We start from the raw sequence: 24,324 nt of genomic DNA, 5'->3' as shown, positions 1-24,324 counted from the left end.
AAAGCCCTCCGGTCTTCACAAAGACTCCCAAAAATCCTCCTTCCCTCAGGTTATTCGGACTGGTTTTGAGGGGAGGAGGAGGAGGACTGTGGTTTCTATCTCTCCTATTTCAGAAAAAGACCCACACTGGATATTGCAAAGCGGGGGACAGTAGCCTGGGTTTGGGCACCTCCTAGACTATTTTTCTCCCTCTCCTGGGATGCAGGATAAGGGGTGGGGGGTGGGGGTTGTGTGTGTGTGCAGGGATGCAGGAACCAGACAGGAGGCACTTCCACAAAGGGCAGCCTGGGCAAACCCAGATCTTAACTGATCAGCCTTGAGACTGATGCTACTTTTAAAACACTTCAAGGGACTTTGGCGGTCCAGGTCCTGGCTAAGGTCCTGGTGAACTATGCTGCATCTAAGACCCAGTACAGCCAAATAAGTATGAAAAAAAAAAAAAAAACCACTCCAGAAAAACCTCTCTTTTTGTAAAGTAAGGTTGAGGGGGAGGGAAAGAGAGGGGACTATTAAAGTCATTTTTCCGCAAGACTAGGAGTCTATTCTGCAGAGGTGGGTAACACGCTGAATCTGGTTGGAAGTTTCTGTCCAGCGTCTAAAGTCGATCCGTTCCGTTCATTCAAACGTGTACACACCCACACCTTTCTCCCCTCGGCTTGTTCTTCCCTTCCATCGCCTCCCAAAGCAGCTCCCGGGATGGCCACGAAAAACCCCAGGATAATAATAGCCAGAGTCCCATCGTGCAAGCTCTTCTGGTCGACCCCCGTCTCCCTCCACTTCAAGACAGTCTTCACCCCTCCTAACCTCGAGCACACAGAACGCAGTTCCTTTCGCTTTCGATGGCTGATGGCCTGGGGACAAACTGGCCCCGAGGAGATGCCACCTGCCCCGGCCCCTGGGAGGGCACAGCAGAGGCGCCGGCGCCCGGGTTCCCACGGAGAAAGCTCGTGGAGGGCGCGCGTGGGCCGAGGAGGAGCGCGGACCAAGGGGACGCGGGCAATTCGCTCTGGTCCCCCGGGTCGCGACGCGAGCCCTCTCCCCGAGCCGCCTCGGGTCCCCGAGCCGCCGCGCGTTCTTACCGGGAGCCCGCGGGCTGCTCGAGCAGGCAGCGGGCGGGCGCGGGGCAGGAGCGCACGGCCGGCTCCCGGGAGGCAGCGGCTTCTGTGCGGCGCCCCGCCCTGAGCTTTTATTCGAGCGGGAGGCGGCTCCCGCCCCGCCGAGAATTTGCATAGCCGGCAGCCCGCCTCCAGCCGCCGCCGGGGCCCGGGGCGCGGGGCCCCTGGGGCCCCTGGGGCCACCGTGCCGCGCGAGGGGGCGGCGGATCCGTTCCCTTCGCGTCTTGGCCAGATTCCCGAACCCCGATCAGCTTGGGCTGGGGACCGGCGGGATTCTGGAGAGCATCAGACGGGGGTCCCAACCCCACGACGGAGCAGAGCGGACGACCGAGAGAAACAAGGGAGGCGCTGGGGACCCGGACACCTGCCCTCCCCGCGTCTCTCCACCCTCTACTCCATCCCTTGACAGCAACCGGGGACCGGGTCTCAAGGGGGATCACCAAGAGACAGAACTGACCTGTCTGTTGGTGTCTGGAAAGCGCCACGACAGGTTCGTATATGTTTTGGAACACCTGGGCAGAGGAACAGTCTTCCTCTGGACGTGGGCGTGAGCTTGCCCTAGGTTGCCAAGGAAACTGTCCACCGCAGGGCGCGCCCACTCGACTTGACCGCCTTTGTAATTGCAGTGACTATAGTAGGAATTTATCAATAAAACTACCGCGTAGTACCGCGGCTTGAGCTCGTAATCCGTGCTGTTTGAAAACAACAGATGGAACCCCCCAGAACTTAACGCGTGAGTGTTTAAAGAAAAACAAAAACACCTCTAAGAATTCATTTTCTCTGGAGGCTAGGAGGAAACTTTAGTGCATCCTTCTTCGTGGATGGTATTTTCAGTGGTTTCTGGGAAAGATTAAAATCTCTAAATTATTTTTTAGGGGGGAGAGGATGTTGAAGAAGTTTCAGTTGAGTCCCTGAGTGTGTGCTCCCCCTTGCCACCTGAGGCTAGCCAGACTGGCCACCTGCTACGGGGAATGCTTTCAGACCTCTGAAAAGAAGCCTAATGCGTAAGAGCCCCAGATGCAGGACGGAAATGTGAGTTTTAAGGTCACAGCAGATGGCCCTGCAATCCTATTGTGGAGCCGGGAATGGCAGGTCGGAACTCCCTGCAGCTGTCCACTGTATCATCGTGATTGGGACATGCGGGCGCATTAGTCAGTCCTTGCGACATTCCCTCCTGAGGGAGGACACCTGAAACCAAGGATGAGGAAACCCAGTGTGTACAGGAAGGTTAAGTGGCAATTTCAGGGAAGGAGTGGCCTGGTTGGACATTGACCTAGGATCTTGTATTTTGGACTTTATCTGGAATACCATTGTTTCCAACCAGGGAAGACAGATCCCTTAGAGTCAGGCTTCCCTGGTGGCTCAGCCAGTAAAGAATCTGCCTGCAATGCAAAAGACTCGGGTTCGGGTCTCGCTGGGTCAGAAAAATCCCCTGGAGAAGGGAATGGCAATCCACTCCAGTATTCTTGCCTGGAGAATCTCATGGACAGAGGAGCCTGGTGGGCTTCAGTCCATGAGGTTGCAAAGAGTTGGACATGACTGAGCAACTAACACACAGAGTTGGGAGCAGACCTCTTTTATGAACAACAGCATCAATGCCCACAGATGTTGCTGGAATTGCTGGTGTCACATGACTGATAAGTGGCAATGCTGTGAGTGGAACTCAGACTTCTGATCCAAATCCCATGTCCTTCCGACTGCTCCCAGAAAGCCTGCAGGCCCGGTCCTCAATGTGAGAACCTGTGCTTTCCATCTAAGTACAGGTTTCCCCATCCTTCCTTATTCAGAGACCTGGCTTCTCAGAGATTGGGCAACGTGTTTAGAAGCATCCCCAACTTTGCTTATGAATCCTTTTCTTTTTATAAATCTGATTTCCTCTTTTTTGGTGAAATAAAAGTCTGACATGAATTAACTCCAGGATATCTGATTAAGAAAAGAATAAGGACTGTAGTCTTGCTCATCTTACTCAGAATCTACAATCTTTCTGGTCTTTCGCTTTTTTAAAAAAAAACAAAACACTTAATTATTTAGTTATTGTTGGCTGTGCTGGGTCTTCGTTGCTGCGAAGGTTTTCTCTAGTTACAGAGAGTGGGGGCTGTCCTTGATTGTGGTACTTGGGCTTTTCATTGCCGTGGCTTCTCTTGTTGCAGAGTACAGGCTCTAGAGCTCGAAGGCTATATTTCCACAATTTAAAAATAACCACTGTTAACATTCAAATTGCCTCTGTTATTTTTTATTTTTTTATTATTTTTTTTCTTCCTGGTGTTATTTTTTAAATGTATATTCATATATACAAATATGGGCTTTAGGACATGACTGAGATTATATGTTATACATAAAGTTTGGCATCCTGCTACAGATTGCTTTTTAGAGATAAAAATAAATTTATCAGTCTATGTTATCACTAATTTACCACACCAGAACCTGAGTCAGATACGTTTGATTTCAAAGGCAAATAAAGAGATCTTGCTGAACAACTTACATCTTAAACTAAAAAAGAGAGAGAGAGAGAGAGACAGAAACAACTCTGTCTTGTCCCAGGGCTTTTTGATTTGCAGTTTTCAAGACAGTATATGTACTTATCCATTTTGAATCAAGGTGTTACTCTCCTGTTTCCCTATAAAGTGAGATCACTCTTTAACAGAAAGAGAGAGGCATCAACCAAAAGTTGTAGAGCCTGATCCTTTAGGATATTGTGAAGTGAAAGTCGCTCAGTCATGTCCGACTCTTCTTGACCCCATGGACTATACAGTCCATGGAATTCTCCAGGCCAGAATACTGGAGTGGGTAGCCTTTCCCTTCTCCAGGAGATCTTCCCAACCCAGGGATCAAACCCAGGTCTCCCGCATTGCAGGCAGATTCTTTACCAGATGAGCCACAAGGGAAGCCCCCTTTAGAATATTGGAAGAATACAAAACAGCATTCCCATCCCATACATCAATAGAACAAAAGTGGTTTCCTTCCATATATTAGCCTGAAGCAGCATTTAGTACCCTTGTTCAAATTCTCCACCCCAACTCCCAAAGTCTCTGAAAGCTGCACTAAGTTGAAGTGCTTTGACCAACATTTATAAAATACCCCCAGGTTACGAAAATAAAAACAGGTTTATAGACACAGTTCTGGAAGAACCCAGGTTACAACCCAGGTTAAAGAATGCTATCTCTTCCTGGGGAAAAAAAGGCTGGGGAAGAAATGCCATCAGCCTTGAATCATCTCTAGCGTATTATGAATTTGGCTTTGGCTAAATATTCTAGAAATATTTCTGCAGTTGTCACTGGCTGTGCACTGAGCCAGCTAAATCATGCAGAAGGGAACAGTCCCATCAGGTTTGGGAACTAGAAGGACAAGGGTGGTCTTTTTGGTCTGTTGTCCACTGGCCTCTCCCACACGGTGCCCTCTTCCTTACTGCATGGAGACAACCCTTCTCAACGATGCATGATTCCACCTGCAATCGGCTTGGGTGAATTTGTTTAGACTTAGCTGAGAAGGACCCAGGGAAGTTTTCTGAAGGGACAGGTCTCTAGAAGAGAAAAATGCAAGCCAAATTGTCCCTGGAGTGTCAGCATGGTGTTGTAGGAAGAGATTAGGCTTTGGAATCAGATAATCTGATAAACTGCTTAACCTCGCTGAGCTACAGGGTTCCTATGTTTAAAAAGGAGGGCAATTATGCTCACCTTTCAGGCCTGCTCTGAGGATGAGAGAAAATAGTGTTCGAAGCACCAAAGTCATAGCCTGAGAACCCGCTATGCTCAGTAAACCTTCCCTTCATCTCTCACTCCCTCTGCTTTCTTAGAAGGTCTCTAGGGGTTTACGTTTGGCATATTATTTGCCATTACGTTTGGCATATTATAATAATCCCTTGTTATTGCCCAACATCTTTCTCTAGGGACTCAGAGTACTTCGATCTATATTTTGTTATCCAGCCAAAACCCTTGTGATTTTAAGGACAGCATCCTGATGGTGTTTATTTTTTTTTCTTGAAGAAAATAAAGCCGAGGAATTCTCATGATTCCTTTACTCGAGTACACAGAGATAAGTGTTCATTTCCTTTAACAAGTTTTTTTTTTTTTTTTCCTCCAGTATCTTCCAGCCTCCGTGGAGTTTGCAAAAATAAATCAGTTTTCAGACCTGTGGTAGAGCAAAACAAGCATGGTAAACAGAACTTCGAGCTGTTCCAACTCATGAAGCTATGAATACAAAACACGGAGCAGGATATAGCACATGCATAAAAATGAGATATAAACATTCAAGAAGTGCCATGATCCTCATTTTACAGATGAGGAAACAAGCCCAGGGAGATTAAGTGAGTCGAATGAGAGCACAGTCAGTGGTAGTCCTGGGATCTGAACTCCATTCTTCTGAGTGTTACACAACAATATCTAAACGACTCCTCCAGTCCAGAGCAGCAGCTTCTAACACACTATGTGGAGTTCAATTCCTGGCTCTTCCACTCATCAGCCAAGTGAGCTTCCACAGTTAGGGCTCAGGGGGCTGTAAAGTGGGGATAATAATCATTCCTGTTTTACAACTTTTTTTCTGAAGATTAAACAATAGGGTTCAGCGACAGGTCCCTACCAGTCTTCAGTCAAGGTGTGCTCTGAGTATCAGCCACCTTAAAAAGCACCTCTCTCTCCTTGCCCTCTTTTTCTCCTTTTGTTTCTCATTTCCAAGTTCCTTTTCCCCCCTCCTGGGTTCTTTTGGAAGATACTGATTCTGCCCAGTTGTAAACACGTGACCCATCTGTCACTCATGCGTTCAATCACTTCTAACATGTCTTTGATGCAGTTAAGCCAGGAGGGAGGAAGGAGTGGCCAGTGCTTGAGGAGGAGTCTCCCGGCTCCAGCAAAGAGAACCCACCAGCATTTCAAGCTCTGCCTTGGACTTGAGAGGCTCTGACCTTGTCTCCAGTTCTGTCATGGATCAGCTGTGCCCTTTCCAAGTACAAACTCCTGTAGTCAGGTCTCCTCGCCTATAAAATGGGGACACCAAGGTCCCGTTGTTTTCGTTGTGTCTGTGCTTCGTCGCTCAGTCGTGCCCTAGTCTTTGCAACCCCCTGCTCTCTAGCCCACCAGGCTCCTCTGTTCATGGAATTTTCCAAGCAAGACTACTGGAGTGGCTTGCCCGTCTCCTCTCCAGGGGATCTTCCCAGTCCAGGGATGGAACCCACGTCTCTTTCATCTCCTGCACTGGCAGGTGGATTCTTTACCATTGCGCCACCAGAAGTTCAATAAAAATGGAAATAAAAATGGCCTCGTGTGTATGTGTGTGTATGTGTGTGTGTGTGTGTGTTAGTCACTCAGTCATGTCTGACTCTTTGTGACCCCGTGGACTGTAGCCCGCCAGGCTCCTCTGTCCATGGGATTCTCCAGGAAAGAATACTGGAGTGGGTTGCCATTCCCTTCACCAGGGGATCTTCCCGACCCAGGGATCAAACCTGGGTCTCAGGCATTGCAGGCAGCTTCTTTACCATTTGAGCCATGAGGAAAGCCCAAAAATGGCCTGGCATATAGCAAACATTCAAATGTTTAGATGTGGAAATAAGCAAATATCTGTTGCAACCCAAAAGGACTTTCCTAGCTTTATTACAACCTTTCAAAAACATGAAGTGAATGTTTTCTTGTGTCCCATTCTGTTCTCCAGTTCTTCGTTTCAGTAGCTTCCTAATGGCCAATCCAAAGCATACCTTACATGTTCTACGCTATGGCACAGGGAACTCTATTCAGTCCTCAGTCCTCTGTAATGGCCTATATGGGAAAAGAACCTAAAAAACAGAGTGGGCGCATGTACTAATATAACTGATTCAACTTGCCGTACACCTGAAGCTAATGCAACATTGTGAATCGACTATGCTCAAATGAAAAGTTTAAAGATAAATGAATTTAAATGTATCTTATATCTGCCTGCTTGTCTTCTTTCTTTTGATCCTTCTACGTCATTGTCATCTTTACTCTCATCTTCTGTAGCAGATGGAATAGTATTCTCCCCAACAGAAATTCACATCCACCCTGAACCTCAGGTGCAGAAGTTTCCTGCTTGCTCAGGCATGTCCACCTCTTAGTGACCCCACGGACTGTAGCTGTCAACTCCTCTGTCGATGGGATGGACATTATTTAGGAAAAGGGTCTTTGCAGATATAATTAGTTAAGGATATTGGGATGACATCATACTGGATTTATCATAAGAGAAGACACAGAGACACATGGGGAAGAAGACACGCAGATAGAGGCAGAGACTGGAACATTTCACCCCTGAACAGGCCACTTTGGCATATTGATTACTTTGAATGAAAGGCACTTAAGACACATCAGAGCAAGAAGGACACTGATCTTGCTCTTTTTCCTGAAAGCAGGAGATAAAACTCCCATATGAAAGTGTCCTCGTTGATCCAAGGGGGAGAAAGACTTTCTTATCACTAGAGATGGGCAGGGTGGGGGGTTGGGTTGGGGGGAGCCGGGGACTAAGATCTGTACCAACATCCTTGTTAAACTAACCCTTATCTTCCAAGGTTACTTCTTCAGCACTTATTACCCCTCAATATAAGCCCCTTTGTCTTGTCCATTTGTCACAGATTCATTGTGTGCTTGTCTGAAAGATGGAAAAGCTTCTTGCTCTGGTTTTTAAAAATTGTATGCTTTTCTCCTGTTAATTTGTTCTGTGTCAGTTTAATTCTTAGGCCTAGCTTGAGACCCAAATAGGATTGAGGAGAGTTTTCCCCCCTTACAATTCCACTTTAAATTTATGACCAGGAGCCCAAGTTGAGCCCACTATGTGATGCCACTTCACACTCACCAAGAGAACTATAATTTAAAAAAGGAAAACAAGTGCTAATGAGGATATGAGATGAGTTGGGGCCCTCATACACGGTTGGTGGCAATAACAAATGGCTCAGCCACTTTGGAAAACAGTTTGGTAGTTTCTTAAATGTTAAACACAGTTACCAGATGACCCAGCAACCTCACTCCCAGGTATACAGTGAAGAAATTCAAACTACATGCACACAAAAACTTGGACACAAATGTGAACAACAGCATTAGTCATAATACCCCAAACAATTCAAATGTCTATCGACTGATGAACAGGTAAATAAAATGTGGCATATCCACACAATGGAATATTATTTGGCAATGACAGTGAGCAGGGGTGGGGAGTTCCCTGGTGGACTAGGGGTTAGGATTCTGGGCTTTCATTGTTGTGGCCAGGGTTCAGTCCGAGGTCGGGGAACTGATAGCCAGGCAAAAAACAAACAAACAGAAAGGAGTAGGGGGCTGACACTCGCTTCAATATGGATGAACCTTGATAACACTGAAGCCAGTCACTGAAGACCATAAATCGTCATGATTCGCTTTAGGTGAAATATCCAAAATACGCCAGTTCATTGAGGCAGAAAGCAGATGAGTAGTTGTCTAGGGTTTGGGGGAAAGCAAGGGGGTGGGGGAGAAGGCATTGGCACCCCACTCCAGTACTCTTGCCTGGAAAATCCCATGGACGGAGGAGCCTGGTAGGCTGCGGTCCATGGGGTCGCTGAGAGTCGGACACGACTGAGCAACTTCACTTTTACTTTTCACTTTTATGCATTGGAGAAGGAAATGGCAACCCACTCCAGTGTTCTTGCCTGGAGAATCCCAGGGACGGGGGAGCCTGATGGGCTGCCGTCTATGGGGTTGCACAGAGTCGGACATGACTGAAGCGACTTAGCAGCAGCAGCAGCAGCAGCAAGGGGGTGGGGAAGAGTTAGAGGAAAATGGAAAGCGGTTGCTAAGAGTTTCTCTGAGAAGGTGAGATTGAGTGTGGCGATGATTGCACAACTGTGTAAAAACAGAATTGTAATTTAACGTGTGAATTGTATGGTATGTGAAATATTTCTCAATAAAGCTGTTAAAATATAGAAAGCAACCACAAATACCATTTACCAAAAAAATAACCGAAAACAAACAAGGCCACCCAAGCGTGACCCACCGGTGAAACCTTTCTAAATCCTTGTTTGGATCCCCACCCGTTCCTCTTTCAGGGTTTTCAGAGCCATGGCCCGAGAGCCTGCTGTCCATGGCCCGAGAGCCTGCTGTCCGTCTGTCTGTCCTCATCGCTGGAGTGGATCAGCAGGCTTCACTCTTGTCCTCATCTCCACCTTCACAAGGACGGCTGCCAGTAAAGGTCTGTGTAATGAGTGAATTCTTGTAATCACATAATACATCCTGTGACACAGCAAACATATCATCAGATAGCTAATAGTTTGATCAATAAATATTCATAGCCATGAACCTTGGCTTCGTCAGCATCTGATAAACATTGCTGAACCTGAGGTTCTGAGAAGCATGCTTTGCTTAATAATCTCAGAGGTCAAGTATGTCAGATTTCTGGAGTGCTTCAACTCTGCTTTGATCTCAGCACTGTGCAGCCAACATTTTGCTGGGTTGCTGGAGCAAGTTGCTGGGTTCGTGGCTGGAGTGGGAAAGCCCCAGCCCAGGTGCCCCCATCCCCTCTCCTGCCTTCAGTCTGCAGCCAACTCTGGAGATGACCTAGTGCGTCCAGACCCTATATCTGAGTCACCAAGACTAGCACTGTGAGCTCTTCTTCCCTAACTGACCCTGGAGACCTGCGCCTGGCCAGCAGGCCAGAGCACAGGTGACAGTGATAGAGGAAGTGGCCAGTCCTGTCCTCCTCGTCCTGGCATTCCACTGAGAGCCTGCAGCCGGTCCCTTGGCTGGGCTTGTGGGGAGGACAGTGTAGGCGGTTCCCTGGCTCTACAAAGGAGGCTCCTGCCTGGCACTTTTTAAAAGGAGGTTGTCAAGGTCCCTTTGACCATCTTCTCTCTCCATAGGTTTCTCTGGTGACAGTGACACCAGGATGGTTTCCGTTTGGAAAATGAGCACCGCACTCCTAGGGAGTTTTGAATAAGAATGTCACAGAGGAATGAGGGTCCGCAACACGCAACCGCCGTGAGAAGCAGCATGAATTTTCCGCGAGTCTCTGTGTTTCGGAAACCTGCTGAAGAGTCAACCAGGTTGATGAAGTGACACACAAAGCAGGACTTCCCAGATGTTAGTGAGACTGGGTGCTGAAATCCCTTGGGAGATTGCCATGGGTCTGGGTTGGGGGATGACCCTGAGCCACATGCCTGAGTTTGGGAGGCCCTTGGGGACCCTCATATCTTCGGCCAGCCCGTCTCATCCCACCTTGGGCACTTGCTGCTTCTCTGTGCCTTGCTCTCCTCACTCCCGACCTGCCCAGGGTGCTCCAGGTCCTCCCCCTGATCCCAGAGCCTGCAGGCAACTTGGCGACATCTTCCAGGACAACCTGCCTCCTTCGTGCTGATCCGCCACCTCGAGGACATCTGGGGTTGGCGAGGGTAACCGGTGTGGCCAGACCAGAGGCCTCTGTGTCTGCGGAGAAGCCGCTGCGGCCAAGGCTCCAGCAGGGCAACGCCCTTTCCCCCTCCCAGGAAGGGACGGGGAAAGCAGAGACCTGCGTGGTCCTTGGAGACGGTGGACTAGGTCAAGGAAAGACTCCTGTCTGCCTGGTTGCCTGTGAAGGCAAAGCAAATCGACGGTGAGTATTTCCTAAATGAATGAATGAAGATGAATGAGTGAAATGCCATCACTAGCCCCTCCCCCCGCTCCTCTGCGAGGACCCAAGCATCTGACTTTGGTATGGCGGTTCTCTCCAGCTCGAGCGGGGTGGCTTGAGTGTCCCCATGGACAATGTCCATCCCCGGCCTCCAAAGCTCCTCCACTCCAAGGACCTTCCATCTGCCTTTTCAGCTGCCCACTCCTGTGGCCGCACCCTGCGCCTTGTCATCACCTGAAACTGCCCCACCTCGGAAAGCTTAAATACCAGTATCCCGCTCTCATACCCAGCCCCCACTGCACTGCCCTCAGCGCGCCCACACACACACAGACACACACGCACACACCTCTGCCTTCCTCTGCTTGGCCACCTCCTCCCAGCGCGGCTTCTTTTCAGGCCAGGCAAACGGTCTGAACTGCTTTCTCATCAGCGCCTCTGATGCTCTCATGACCTACTCTTCCTGTGAATCCATCTCACCTTATTTCAGCAAAACCCTTGGTGCTCAGTCTCCCCCTGCTCCCCAGGCAGCCCAGCCGTGCCCGAGAGGTGCCCTCGTGCTGCCTGGCTCCACACGTGGCCTCCGTCCGGTTGTCCCTTCCCTCCGGCACTCACCCTTCTGTGCTTTCAACAGATATGCAGAGCCATGACCGCAAGCCAGGACCGTTCAAGGTGCCAGGGACTGAGTGGTGAAAGCTAGTTCCGGTCCTGCTCTCACAGACCTCCCCGCTGGTGGGGGACACGGTAAATTGACCCAAGACCATTGTGGTGACTCAGCCAGGTCTGCCTCGCTGCTCGGCTGCAGTCTCTCCCGGAGGCTTTGCAGCCTTCATTCTGAAGATGACCTCACCCCCCACTCCCCAGGAAAGTGATACCCTCAGATGTCAGTGTTGCTTCTAATTCTGCCGGTCTATGGATTTACCACCTTATGTAGTCCTTCACCCTGTTGCTGCCTTGTTCTTGTTTAGAGGATATGACAGGTCCCCCTCTTCGAGGCTGGCACCCCCTCCCCAGCTCATCACCAAAGCCTCCCCCATCTCCTCTGTCAGCTACCTCCTAGCTGTCTTTCATCATCCAGCACACCGTCACTCTACGATCCTCCCCTTCAGCGTGCAAACTCAGCCTTCTTTCTTTCTGTATTATTGTCTTAATTGTTGGCTGTGCCTTGCAGCTTGTAGGATCTTAGTTCCCTGACTGGGGATTGAACCCAGGTCACCACGGTGGAAGTGTTGAGTCTTAACCTCTGAACCACCAGGGAATTCCCTTAATCATCATCTTTCTTTAAACCTCTTTCCTTGGTCCCTGAGCCCTACTCCACTGCCCCCCGGGTCTCTCTCCTTCATTCTAAATGTCCAGCACTGTGTTCACATCCCGACTGCCAGGCACATCCGCATTCCCCTGCCTGTGGAGGACCTACTGTGTGTACAAGCCTGTGCTCATGGCTAGGGGAACCACAGGGGACACAAGACCCCGGCCCCAGGCAGCTTCCATTCTAGTGTGGAAGGCAGGTCAGATGCAAGTAAACAGGTAAATAAGCATAAGAAATTAACATTTTTTAAGTTCTTACAAAGAAGATCAAAAGTGGGAATGAGACTGAGAGTAGCTGGGAAAACCCATTTCAAATAGGGTTCTCCCTGGAGAAGTGACAGGGCCTTGAGAGCTTAGAGTGGCCCAGATTCATGAGGGATGGAGACAGGAAGAGCTGCACCTGGTGGGAGGAATCTCCAGCTGAGCGTGTGTAGGTGGGTGCTGTTCCCTTCTCAGGCCGCCCCCATCTGGCTCTGTCCTCACCACTTCCTCAAAAACAATCCTCCCATTTTTCAGCCCAGGGAACAGGTGTGGTCGTGTTTATCAGTGCTCCCCTATCTAGTTTGTTGTTCAGTCGCCAACTCATATCCGATTCTTTGTGATCCTATGGACTACAGCATGCCAGGTTCCCCTATCCTTCACCACCTCCCAAAGTTTGCTCAAATTCATGTCCATTGAGTCAGTGGTGCCATCCAACCGTCTCACCCTCTGTCACCCCATTCTCCTCCTGCCTTCAATTTTTCCCAACATCAGGATCTTTTCCGGTGAGTCAGCTCTTTGCATCAGGTGGCCAAAGTATTGGAGCTTCAGCTTTAGCCTCAGTCCTCCCAATGAATATTCAGGGTTGATTTCCTTTGGGATTGACTGGTTTGATCTCCTTCCTGTCCAAGGGGCTCTCAAGAGTCTCCTTTGCACTACAACTCATTTAACACTCTCCTCTGGAATCACCCCTTGTTGAGACTTGCATGAATCCATCGTCTTATGTAGTCACTCAGGCTCCTTCCTGCGCGTCTTTTCTCTGACCTCCCTTTATTTTTGTTGTCTCCATTCATTATCCACTGCTCTCTTGAGCTACACTGGAGGTTCATGGCTTTTGAGGACTCACAGAACCCTTTGATTCTCTGTTGATCTCTCCTTCCAGGAAAAATATGTGTATATTACATGTACATAGGATTCTTTTCATATGATATCATCAAGGGGTTTGTGGGCCCACCTAGACTCTTGGATTTCAGATTAAGAAGCCTTATCTATACATTCTCCCAGAGATATTTCATCCACTTCCACAGGAACTACTTGTTCTTCATAACTTTCAAAAATTCAAGTGTAGTGGAGAGGAAGGGATGAGTAGATAGAATACAGAGGATTTTTAAAATAGTGAAACTAGTTTGTATTATATAATATTTTTGTAACATCTAATGGGGAAACTGAAATTTAAATTTGAGCCAACCCAATGCTATTACAATGATGAATACATGTCATTACACATTTTTGTCCAAACCCACAGAATACCAAAAATGAAACCTAATATAAACTACAAACTTTGGGTGGTAATGAAAATCAGATGACAATATAAATTGGGATATTTTTCTGGACTCTCTCTTCTTTTCCATGATATATTTGTTGATTCTTCTTTCAGAAGCACACCATCTTGATTACGGTGACTTTACTGTAGGCCTTTAAATAGTCTCTAACTTTGTGGTTTTTTAAAAGTGTTTTGAAAATAATTTTTGTACTGCTACACATTTTAGAATCAGCTTAATTTCTACCAAAAAATAAAAAAAAAGCCTGCTGATGTTTTGCATTGAATCTATAGATTAGTGTGGTGAGAATGAACATCTTCTCATTTATTTATTTATCCCCCCAACTTTCCACCCCTCCCCCACCACCAGGACCTGTTCTTGTGTTTTCTACCATCATGCCTGACCCTGAAACTGGGAGGAACATTTAACCTTGCCCTCTCCCTTAGCCCTAACGACAATCATGAAAGTCTGCTGATTTTTCTCTTTGTCCCTAGTGGTACTATGTGCAGGCCTTCCTCATTACTCACTCAGATAATTGCAATCACTGCTTAATAGCTGGACCCAGCAAATATAACTCACATATCAGCCTGAGAGGCTGCTTTTGCAAATCTGACCCCACCCATCTAGCTTGACATCCATTAGCTCAGGGTGAATTTCCAGTTGCCTTAACATGCAATATACCAGTTCACTATCTGGCTCTTTTGTACCTTCTTGGCTGCATTTCCCAATATCCACTGCCCCTTCCTTTTCCCGAAAGCCTCCCCACCCCCTGAATGAGTTGGAGCCCCTTGTTGATGCACCCATCATGCCCAGTATGTGGGACTGGGCACATAAGGCAGGGTCTCTTGCTCCAAAATTGTTAAGAATTTCAAGATGTAACAGCAGAGTTTTAAACCAGGTGTGGGTGAAGCTCTTGTGAGCACAGGGCTCTTCATGACCGTACTGGGCCTTTGCCTATCTCATGCTTGTCACTGTCTCTGTTTCTATGGAGCAGGAAGCCCTGGAGCTCTGAAGAGCCTGAGCAGGTCATCTGTGAAGTGAGCTGCTTTTTTCCAAAACCAGTGGCTTTTGTTCCTTTGTTATAACCTGATCACTTTGAATGCTCTTAGAACAGAGAACCATTATAGTCTAGCTGCTTAATTCTGACAACTGAGTCAAGAAATAATTACGTTCGATGAGGCCTGCTGTGAACAGGGTATTTGGAGATGAAATGAATTCGCTTGTGGTTTCCTCGTCAGCCAGTGATCCCACTGCAGAGGTGGGGATGGTGATAAACCTTCAAGCACAGAAGTCACCAGTTTTGGGGTAGTATAATCAGCCTGTGCTCATTCTCAGTAAACATCTGTTCTTATTCAAAGGATTCTACACAAAAACTCAGGTTTTCCAGGTGGCTCAGCGGTAATGAATCTGCCTGCCAATGTAGGAGGTGGGTTCGATCCCTGGGTTGGGAAAATCCCCTGGAGAAGGAAATAGCAACAGACTCCAATATTCTTGCCTGAAAAATCCCATGGACAGAGGAGCCTGGCCGGCTACAGTCCATGGGATCACAAAACAGACAGACACGACTTAGTGAGTAAACAACAACAAATACATGAAACTTTCCAAAAAAGCTCCTTTAAATAGACTGGAAATGCATGCCCATGTGTATTTGGTGTTATTTACACAAAGTGTAAGTGTGTGATTTAAGGGGGAAATGTGCCCCAAGGTAGCATCCCACAGTCTGGGGCAAGGTATGGGGTGCTTGCTGTGATCTGGTTTGTTCTCAGGCCCTAGTGAGAATCTTCATGGTCAAGTATAAGAAGGCTTCTAGTCTGACTTCTACTTCCCCTGGCTTAATTTCTCCTGCTCTGGACTCCTTTTCAGCATGGACTGTGCTCTATGCAGTCTTTTTCTCTAATATGCATGAGGTCTGGAAATAGGTCCACTAAATGGCTAATGAATGGAACATAAAGGGAGGAAAAAAAGAGGGAAAGAATCAGAGGGGAGATTTCAGGGTTGGATTGTATTATCTTATGGAAATAAGATAACTTATATTACCCCCTACCACCACCACCTAGAGCAGACAATAAAACGAAACACAGCCTTACTTAAAGTTCAGCTTAAGTTTGTCCATAATGTAGATAATAACTCATTCCAGTTTAAGATAGCTAAATGCCCATATATGTAATACTAATGAAAACAAAAAAATTTAAAAACTAGCAGAAACAATAATAAATTTATGTCAATAACATTTGTGAAAGTTGTTTTCTTTTTTTAATTATTTTTTTGAAAGTTGTTTTCTTAAGAACATGTATGTAACTTTGACTTTTTAAATTTAGTTGTTCATTTATTTATTCAACAGACATGAAGTGTTTATTATGTGTCTACCTAGGGAACAGATTTCCATGATCAAACGTTCTATAATTCACCATCATCCATTTGTGGATTTAACATAAGTAAAAAGGAAATCTTTTTAACAGCAAAAATATTAAGTCTATTCCTCTCTCTTTCTTGCCCAAGCTATATAAAATGGACAAAAAGCATAACACAAGGCCATGTGAAAATGCAGGGCAGCACCAATGTGCAAACTGCGTGTGCATTCCAGAAAACTTGAACATTATCTCATAATATTGACTCTGGAATCTGTGTGCCAAGTCAGCCCACAGAGAAAGACTTACATGGTAGTATCTTATTTTCATATAATAATGTCATCTGCAAAGCATTTTCATAAGTGTAATGTCACTTCAAATATGCCTTCTAGAACCCAGCAACCTGAAGCAGACATTGACAAATACCTGAGCACATAGTAGTAACTCAATAGCTCCATTTTTTTTTGGCTGCACTGGGTCTTCACTGCTGTGCGTGGGTTTTCTCTAGTTGTGGTGAGTGGGGGCTACTCTCCTGTTGAGGAACTCAGGCTCTAGAGCACGCCGGTTTCAGTAGCTGTGGCACGTGGGCTTTAGCTGCCCCGCACCATGTGGAATCTGCCCAGACCAGGCATCAGACTCTTGTGCCTTGCACTGGCAGGTGGATTCTTAACCACTGGACCACCAGGAACGTCCCTCAATAGATATTTGCTGAATGAGTATATGAGTGAATATGGTTACAGGACACATAATCAAGAGCAAAGTGTTAAAAGAATACAAAAATTTTATAGGGAAGTCCTAAAGGCATTTCAAGCCAATAGCTGAATACACGTGTACTTAATTTAGTTTCTCAAATCCTTGCTGTATCTCAGGAGGGATTCTCTTCTTCTCTGGGTGGGAAAGACAACCTGTCCATGCTGATTATGATGACAATGATGGTGATGGTGACGACTATACAGGCTGCACATGGTTAGGCAGGATTCCCAGATGACCCAATGTCCTTCACCTTTGCATAATTCCCTCCTCTGTAAATATGATATTATGTTACATCACATGGCAAAAAGGTTTTGCAGATGTAATTAAGGTTACTAATCAATTGATCTTAAGATAGGGCTCACCCACTCACAAGAGTCCTTCTCTGTTGGATGCAGAGGGGAAGTCTGAGACCTACTCTGGCTGGCTTGAAAGACTACAAGTGTCTATTTTGCAAGTTGCCCGTGGCGGGAAGTGGGGGAGCGGTCACAGGGGAAGAACCTGTGATCAGCTTCTGGGAGCTAGGAGTGGCCCCTGGCTGACAGCCAGCAAGGAAATAATAAGGGATCTCAGTTCTACAACTGCAGAACATTGAATTCTGCCAAAAGCAAGAATGATCTGGGAAGCCGCTTTCTCCCCAGAGCCTCCAGACCAGCCAGACTGGATGACACCATGGTTTCTGCCAGAGAAGCAGCCATGCCATACTAGTCTTCTGGCATACACAGCTGTGGGTCAATATTGATACTGTTTTAAGCCACTACCTCCCCTGGAGAAGGGAATGGCTGCCCACTCCAGCGTTCTGGCCTGGAGAATTCCATGGACAAAGGAGCCTGGCAGGCTACAGTCTGCTGCTGCTGCTGCTAAGTTGCCTCAGTCGTGTCTGACTCTGTGCGACCCCAGAGACGGCTGCCCACCAGCTCCCTCGTCCCTGGGATTCTCCAGGTAAGAACAATGGAGTGGGTTGCCATTTCCTTCTCCAATTCATGAAAGTGAAACATAAAAGTGAAGTCGCTCAGTCGTGTCTGACTCCTAGCGACCCCATGGACTGCAGCCTACCAGGCTCCTTCGTCCATGGGATTTTCCAGTCTATGGAGTCGCAAAAAGTCGGACATGACTGAGCAACTTTCACTTCACTTTAAGCCACTACGTTTGTCGTAATTTCCTATTAGCAACAGAAAACCAATCCAGTTGTTGATGATATTTTTAAGGTGTGTAAATTCCTGTGCAGGAATTTACGGGAAGCCTGAGCGATGAATTAGAGAAACAGGGAAATAGGTGGGCTTGGGCAAGGTGTGGCCAGCCACCAGGAACTTCAGTATTCTGAAACGGGGTCTGTCAGGCGGGAGGAAGACCATGCCATCAGCAAGAGCCTGAAAGACAGAGCATTATCTTTGGGAATCACTGAGAATAACATCTTTCTCTTTCATTCAACAAATTTATATTTGTCCTGTTCTCAGTGTTGCATGTAATTACATACATGTATAGCAGTCAGATGGATAAGGTCCCTGTTCTCAAGGGGCTTCCATGCTAGCGAGCATGGAGGAACCAGAGGATAAAAAAACTTTCATCAGTGTCTGAGAGCAAAGTCATTCCAGGTAATAAATGCAAGAAAGACAACAAAACACATGAATGTGATGGAGGCAGCCAGGTGGGGGTGGGACTGCTGTGGGTCAAAGAAGGCATCTGGGGGTGGGGAGGGACATTTCAAATGAGATCCAGATGGTGCAAAGTGGCAAAATGCTAAGGTCAGAACATTCTAGACAGAGAGAACAGCAAGTGCAAGAACCCTGAGGTCAGAAAAGCAAGCAAGTAATGTGGCCAAGCCACTGGGGAGAAAGAGGTAGGCTGAAGACAGGCGGTGGAGGATCGCATCGGCATCAGGGAGGAGCTGGGATTTAAATGTGAGTGCACTGGGTTCTAAGAAGGAGAAGGGAATCATCTGATGTGGTATTTCTAAAAGGTTGTTCTCAGGGCTAAGAGTCCAGGTAGGCGTGAGAGCAGGGAGGCCAGGGGTGAGAGGCATCAAGAGTTCTGGTTCTTGAGCCTTCCTGGTAGTCCAGTGGTAAAGAATCCACCTGGCAATGTGGGAGACACGGGTTCAATCCCCGATCGGGGAAGATCCCGCACACCTCAGAGCAACTAAGCTCGTGCAGCAACTACTAAAGCCCTTGCACCCTAGAGCCTGTGCTCCACAAGAGGAGTCATTGAAAAAGAGCGTGCACACCGCAACTAGAGAGTCACCCCTGCTCAAAGCAACGAGAGAAAAGCTCACTCAGCAGCAAAGAGCCAGCCCAGCCACAAGTCAATAAATCAATAAAAACAAAAATTTTAAAAAGTGTTCTGGTCCTGGTGGATAGTTGGGAAATCTATACACAGGCCTCCTGTAATGCTCATGGAGAGAAAACGAGTAAGCAGGCTCCAGAAGAAACGGTGAAGCTCTATGGACCTAGCAGGAGGACTCTCAATATCAGCTGATTCTTAAAAGACAAGCAGGCAAGCAAACAAAAAAACTTTTATTCTTAAGTAATTTTAGGTGAATTTAACTCATACAACCATTTTATCTACTACTGTGGGCAGGAATCCCTTAGAAGAAATGGAGTAGCCATCAGAGAGTCCGAAATGCAGTACTTGGATTCAGTCTCAAAAACAAACAATGATCTCTGTTCATTTCCAAGGCAAACCATTCAATATCATGGTAATCTAAGTCTATGCCCTGACCAGTAATGCTGAAGAAGCTGAAGTTGAATGGTTCTATGCAGACCTATAAGACCTTTTAGAACTAACACCCCAAAAATATGTCATAGGGGACTGGAATGCAAAAGTAGGAAGTCAAGAAACACCTGGAGTAACAGACAAATTTGACCTTGGAGTACAGAATGAAGCAGGGCAAAGGCTAATAGAGTTCTGTCAAGAGAACACACTGGTCATAGCAAATACCCTCTTTCAACAACACAAGAGAAGACTCTACACATGGACATCACCAGATGGCCAACACCAAAATTAGACTGATTATATTCTTTGCAGCCAAAGATGGAGAAGCTTTATACAGTCGGCAAAAACAAGACCGGGAGCTGACGGTGGCTCAGATCATGAACTCCTTATTGCCACATTCAGACTGAAATTGAAGAAAGTGGGAAAACCACTAGACCATTCAGGTATGACCTAAATCAAATCCCTTATGACTATACAGTGGAAGTGAGAAATAGATTTAAGGGACTAGATCTGATAGAGAGAGTGCCTGATGAACTATGGACAGAGGTTCATGACATTTTATAGGAGACAGGGATCAAGACCATCCCCATGGAAAATAAATGCAAAAAAGCAAAATGGCTGTCTGAGGAGGCTGTACAAATAGCTGTGAGAAGAAGAGAAGCGAAAAGCAAAGGAGAAAAGGAAAGATATATCCATTTGAGTGCAGAGTTCCAAAGAACAGCAAGGAGAGATAAGAAAGCCTTCCTCAGCTATCAATGCAAAGAGATAGAGGAAAACAATAGAATGGGAAAGACTAGAGATCTCTTCAGGAAAATTAGAGATACCAAGGGAACATTTCATGCAAAGAAAGGATCAGTAAAGGACAGAAATGGTAGGGACCTAACATAAGCAGAAGATATTAGGAAGTAGCAAGAATACACAGAACTATACAAAAAGATCTTCACAATTCAGATAATCATGATGGTGTGATCACTCACCTAGAGCCAGACATCCTGGAATGTGAAGTCAAGTGGGTCTTAGGAAGCATCACTATGAACAAAGCTAGTGGAGGTGATGGAATTCTAGTTGAGCTATTTCAAATCCTGAAAGATGATGCAGTGAAAGTGCTGCACTCCATATGCCAGCAAATTTGGAAAGCTCAGCAGTGGCCACAGGACTGGAAAAGGTCAATTTTCATTCCAATCCCAAAGAAAGGCAATGCAAAAGAATGCTCAAGCTACCGCACAGTTGCACTCATCTCAGATGCTAGTAAAGCTCAAAATTCTTCAAGCCAGGCTTCAGCAATACATGAACTGTGACCTTCCAGATGTTCAAGTTGGTTTTAGAAAAGGCAGAGGAACCAGAGATCAAATTGCCAACATCCGCTGGATCATGGAAAAAGCAAGAGAGTTCCAGAAAAACATCTATTTCTGCTTTATTGACTATGCCAAAGCCTTTGACTGTGTGGATCACAATAAACTGTGGAAACTTCTGAAAGAGATGGGAATACCAGACCACTAGACCTGTCTCTTGAGAAACCTATATGCAGGTCAGGAAGCAACAGTTAGAACTGGACAGGGAACAACAGACTGGTTCCAAATAGGAAAAGTAGTACGTCAAGGCTGTATATTGTCACCCTGCTTATTTAACTTATATGCAAAGTACATCATGAGAAATGCTGGACTGGATGAAGCACAAGCTGGAATCAAGATTGCCGGGAGAAATATCAATCACCTCAGATATGCAGATGACACCACTCTTATGTCAGAAGTGAAGAAGAACTAAAGAGCCTCTTGCTGAAAGTGAAAGAGAAGAGTAAAAAAGTTGGCTTAAAGCTCAACATTCAGAAAACCGAAGATCATGGCATCTGGTCTCATCACTTCGTGGCAAATAGATGGGGACACAGTGGCAACAGTGTCAGACTTTATTTTGGGGGGCTCCAAAATCACTGCACATGGTGACTGCCACCATGAAATTAAAAGACGCTTACTCCTTGGAAGGAAAGTTATGACCAACCTAGACAATATATTAAAAAGCAGAGACATTACTTTGCCAACAAATGTCCATCTAGTCAAGAATATGGTTTTTCCAGTGGTCATGTATGGATGTGAGAGTTGGACTGTGAAGAAGGCTGAGTGCCGAAGAATTGATGCTTTAGAACTGTGGTGTTGGAGAAGACTTTTGAGAGTCCTCTGGACTGCAAGGAGGTTCAACCAGTCCATCCTAAAGGAGATCAGTACTGACTGTTCACTGGAAGGACTGATGTTGAAGCTGAAACTCCAATACTTTGGCCACCTGATGTGAAGAGCTGACTCATTTGAAAAGACACTGATTGCTGGGAGCCAGCACGGGAGATCCCACCCATGACAAGGTCATGCGGAGAGGCCTGATGGGCAAGGCGAGTCAGGCCTCAGGGGTTCCCCCTGGATTTTCCTGAACATCTACCCTCAAAAACCAGAGTCTGCCTGCAGTAAACTGTGTTATGCTTTCCACCTACTCTTCTGACATTAACAGGGGGCTGTCCCCCCCCACCTTTTTCTGGAAAAAGTTAATTTAGAGCTTTTAGATAATAAATCTCCTGGGCATAATAAGAGAGTTTCAATCCAAAAACCCCTCAGATGGCTTTCTAGCCTGCCTGCCGGACTCTTACAGCTGCACATGTGATTGTTTGCGGCCTCCCTACCGCTAGAGGCACAGGAAGCTTAAAACATCCTGGGAATGTAGGGGCTTCCGAGGAGTCAAAATTATTAGAATAGAACTGATTAAAGGTTTCCTTTGTTGAGCCAATACTTGCTGCCAAATTTTCATACTTTTATTTGTAGATATAGTTGGTATATAGAAAAAACATGTAGTAGACCTGGTATTAGCAACATTAGATCTTTGAGTTAAGTACTTTCTTTGTTATAACCCACTGCACCTTTGTTCTACAGGAATGTAACGTGATGCAGGGTAAAGAAAAAACACTTCTAGGGAAAAAGTTTTCTGGTTGATAGACATTTATCTAGGAAGAGAGCCATAAAAATTAACAGGCCTCTTGGCCAGAAGATAATGTAAACCACCTGAGACCTTTTGTATACAGGAAGGTATGCAAAAAGAAAGCCTGGTCTCAATGAGGGTCAGGACTGCTGTTATATGCAGGACCCCTGCATAACTTTGCATATTCCATTATTTATGTACAACTTGGGGTATATAAGCTGATTTTGAAAATAAAGTTGTGAGTCTTGCACCGATGCTGGGCTCCCCCATGTCGTTTTTTCTCCCCTTTTCCGGGTGAATTCCCATCTGGACCACGGAGGCTCGCCAAGTCTACTTACTTGCCCTGGCTTCTAAGACCCACAAGAGGGAGCCCAAGGCGGGGCACCCTCCGCTATTCAAGTGGGGGCCTGTGGCCTGACGTAGATGGTGCAAACCTCTTGTCTTGAGGTTTTATTAGTTTTCCACGAAAACCAATTTATTCGGCCTCTTTTCTCCACTAATTTTCCTACTACACTATTCTTTCCTAATCTCTTTATATTTCTAATTAAATAGTCCTTTTCCACACTCCGACTCCGTCCCCGCTTCGAATTCCCTGGATCCACCGGGGCTGGACCCTGGCAACTGATGGTGGGAAAGATTAAGGGCAGGAGAAGGGGACAGAGGATGAGATGGTTGGATGGCATCCCCGACTTGATGGACATGAGTTTGAGTAAACTCTGGGAATTGGTGATGGACAGGGATGCCTGGCGTGCTGTGGTCCATGGGGGTCGCAGAGTCGGACATGACTGTGCGACTGAACTGAAGACATTAACGTTGGTGCAGTTTTTATTAAGTAAACTACATAGTTCATTCACACTTTACCAGTTTTTTCACTAATGTCATCTTTCTGTTCCAGGATCTAATCCAGGACACCGTCATGTTGCATTTAGGACTTAATTCTTTCTAGTGTTTTATTTAAGGATGCACAAATGTAAACCCAGGTATAAGTTTATTAGGCTTTTCGCTCTTGTATTACTGTACACCAAAACAAACTCATAAGTTATTTTCATGCAAAATTGAAAAAAAAATTAAAAGCAATATAACTCAAATTAATTTACTACGATGATTGATATATTTTTTTAAACGACAATCAATTGCTGCTTTGCTAAATGAATATACATTCTGAGGGCTTTCACATTCTCTATCCCCACCCTATTTACTTCCTTCCACCTCTGTTACCGATTTGATCAACTGCAAAACCTTATTTCACACAGCAGGCCGTGACATCATTGGGTTTTCAGTAGGCTCACACTCGCCCCTACTGTATTTTTTCACACTATCACCTCTCCTTCCAACCACTGAACTGAGACAATAAAAGTAGTGGCACGTGGAACCAGTGAACTATAAACTGAAACACAAGCTTGGTGATGGTATGAGCAGTAGTACTTTTCAGAAGATGCCAATCAGAGAATCAGATATGCTTATGGCAACTGTTTAAAAGGTTATTGTTGAAATAGGAAAAACAAAACAAAACAAAAAAAACTACACCCGAGATGCTATTTTACAAATACATCTGTAAATTCTAGGTTAAGAAACAGTGCAGTGAGTTTACATATAATGTATGATGAGAATCTAGGTTATTTAAAGCCTCCTGGAGATGAAGGAGATTGAGTGGGAGTTGCTGAGGTACATGGGGAGGGTGGTTGGGGGGGTGGAAGTAATCAGAAGAGCAGGTGCAAAGACTTGAAGGAGGCGTGAGAGAAGGTCTCACATTTTTCTACTTTTTATTGGAGTTTAGCTGCTTTGCAGTGTTAATTTCTACTGTACGACAAAGCAAATCGGCTATCAGTTCAGTTCAGTTCAGTCGCTCAGTCGTGTCCGACTCTTTGCGACCCCATGGACTGCAGCACACCAGGCCTCCCTGTCCATCACCAACTCCCGGAGTTTACTCAAACTCATCCCCATTGAGTCAGTGATGCCATTGAATCAGCTATACGTATACTATATTCCCCCCTTTTTGCATTTCCTTCCCTTTTAGGTCACCAGAGAGCAATGAGTAAAGTTCCTTGTGCTATA

General features: G+C 46.1%; 1 protein-coding gene across 13 annotated transcripts in view; it reads right to left on the bottom strand.

Annotated features, from left to right (window-relative positions):
- ATP6V1C2 (ATPase H+ transporting V1 subunit C2) overlaps nucleotides 1-24,324 on the bottom strand; it is a 92,369-nt gene that overhangs the window by 60,244 nt on the left and 7,801 nt on the right. For 7 of the 13 annotated variants that reach the window (XR_006059102.2, XM_027966520.3, XM_060413816.1 and 4 more), the window contains exon 1: nucleotides 805-1,162. The exons of 2 other annotated variants lie outside the window; for them this stretch is intronic. The gene's annotated coding sequence lies outside the window, so the exon portion shown is untranslated. Of the gene's footprint in view, nucleotides 1-804; nucleotides 1,163-1,572; nucleotides 1,621-24,324 lie in introns of those variants that run through there. 4 more of the 13 variants (XM_042245786.2, XM_042245784.2, XM_042245783.2 and 1 more) reach the window with 2 other exon arrangements.

The sequence above is a fragment of the Ovis aries genome, chromosome 3 (assembly GCF_016772045.2).
Source record: "Ovis aries strain OAR_USU_Benz2616 breed Rambouillet chromosome 3, ARS-UI_Ramb_v3.0, whole genome shotgun sequence".
NCBI lineage: Eukaryota > Metazoa > Chordata > Mammalia > Artiodactyla > Bovidae > Ovis > Ovis aries.
Note: the sequence above shows the minus strand (reverse complement) of the source record. Positions and strands in the feature narration are given on the sequence as shown.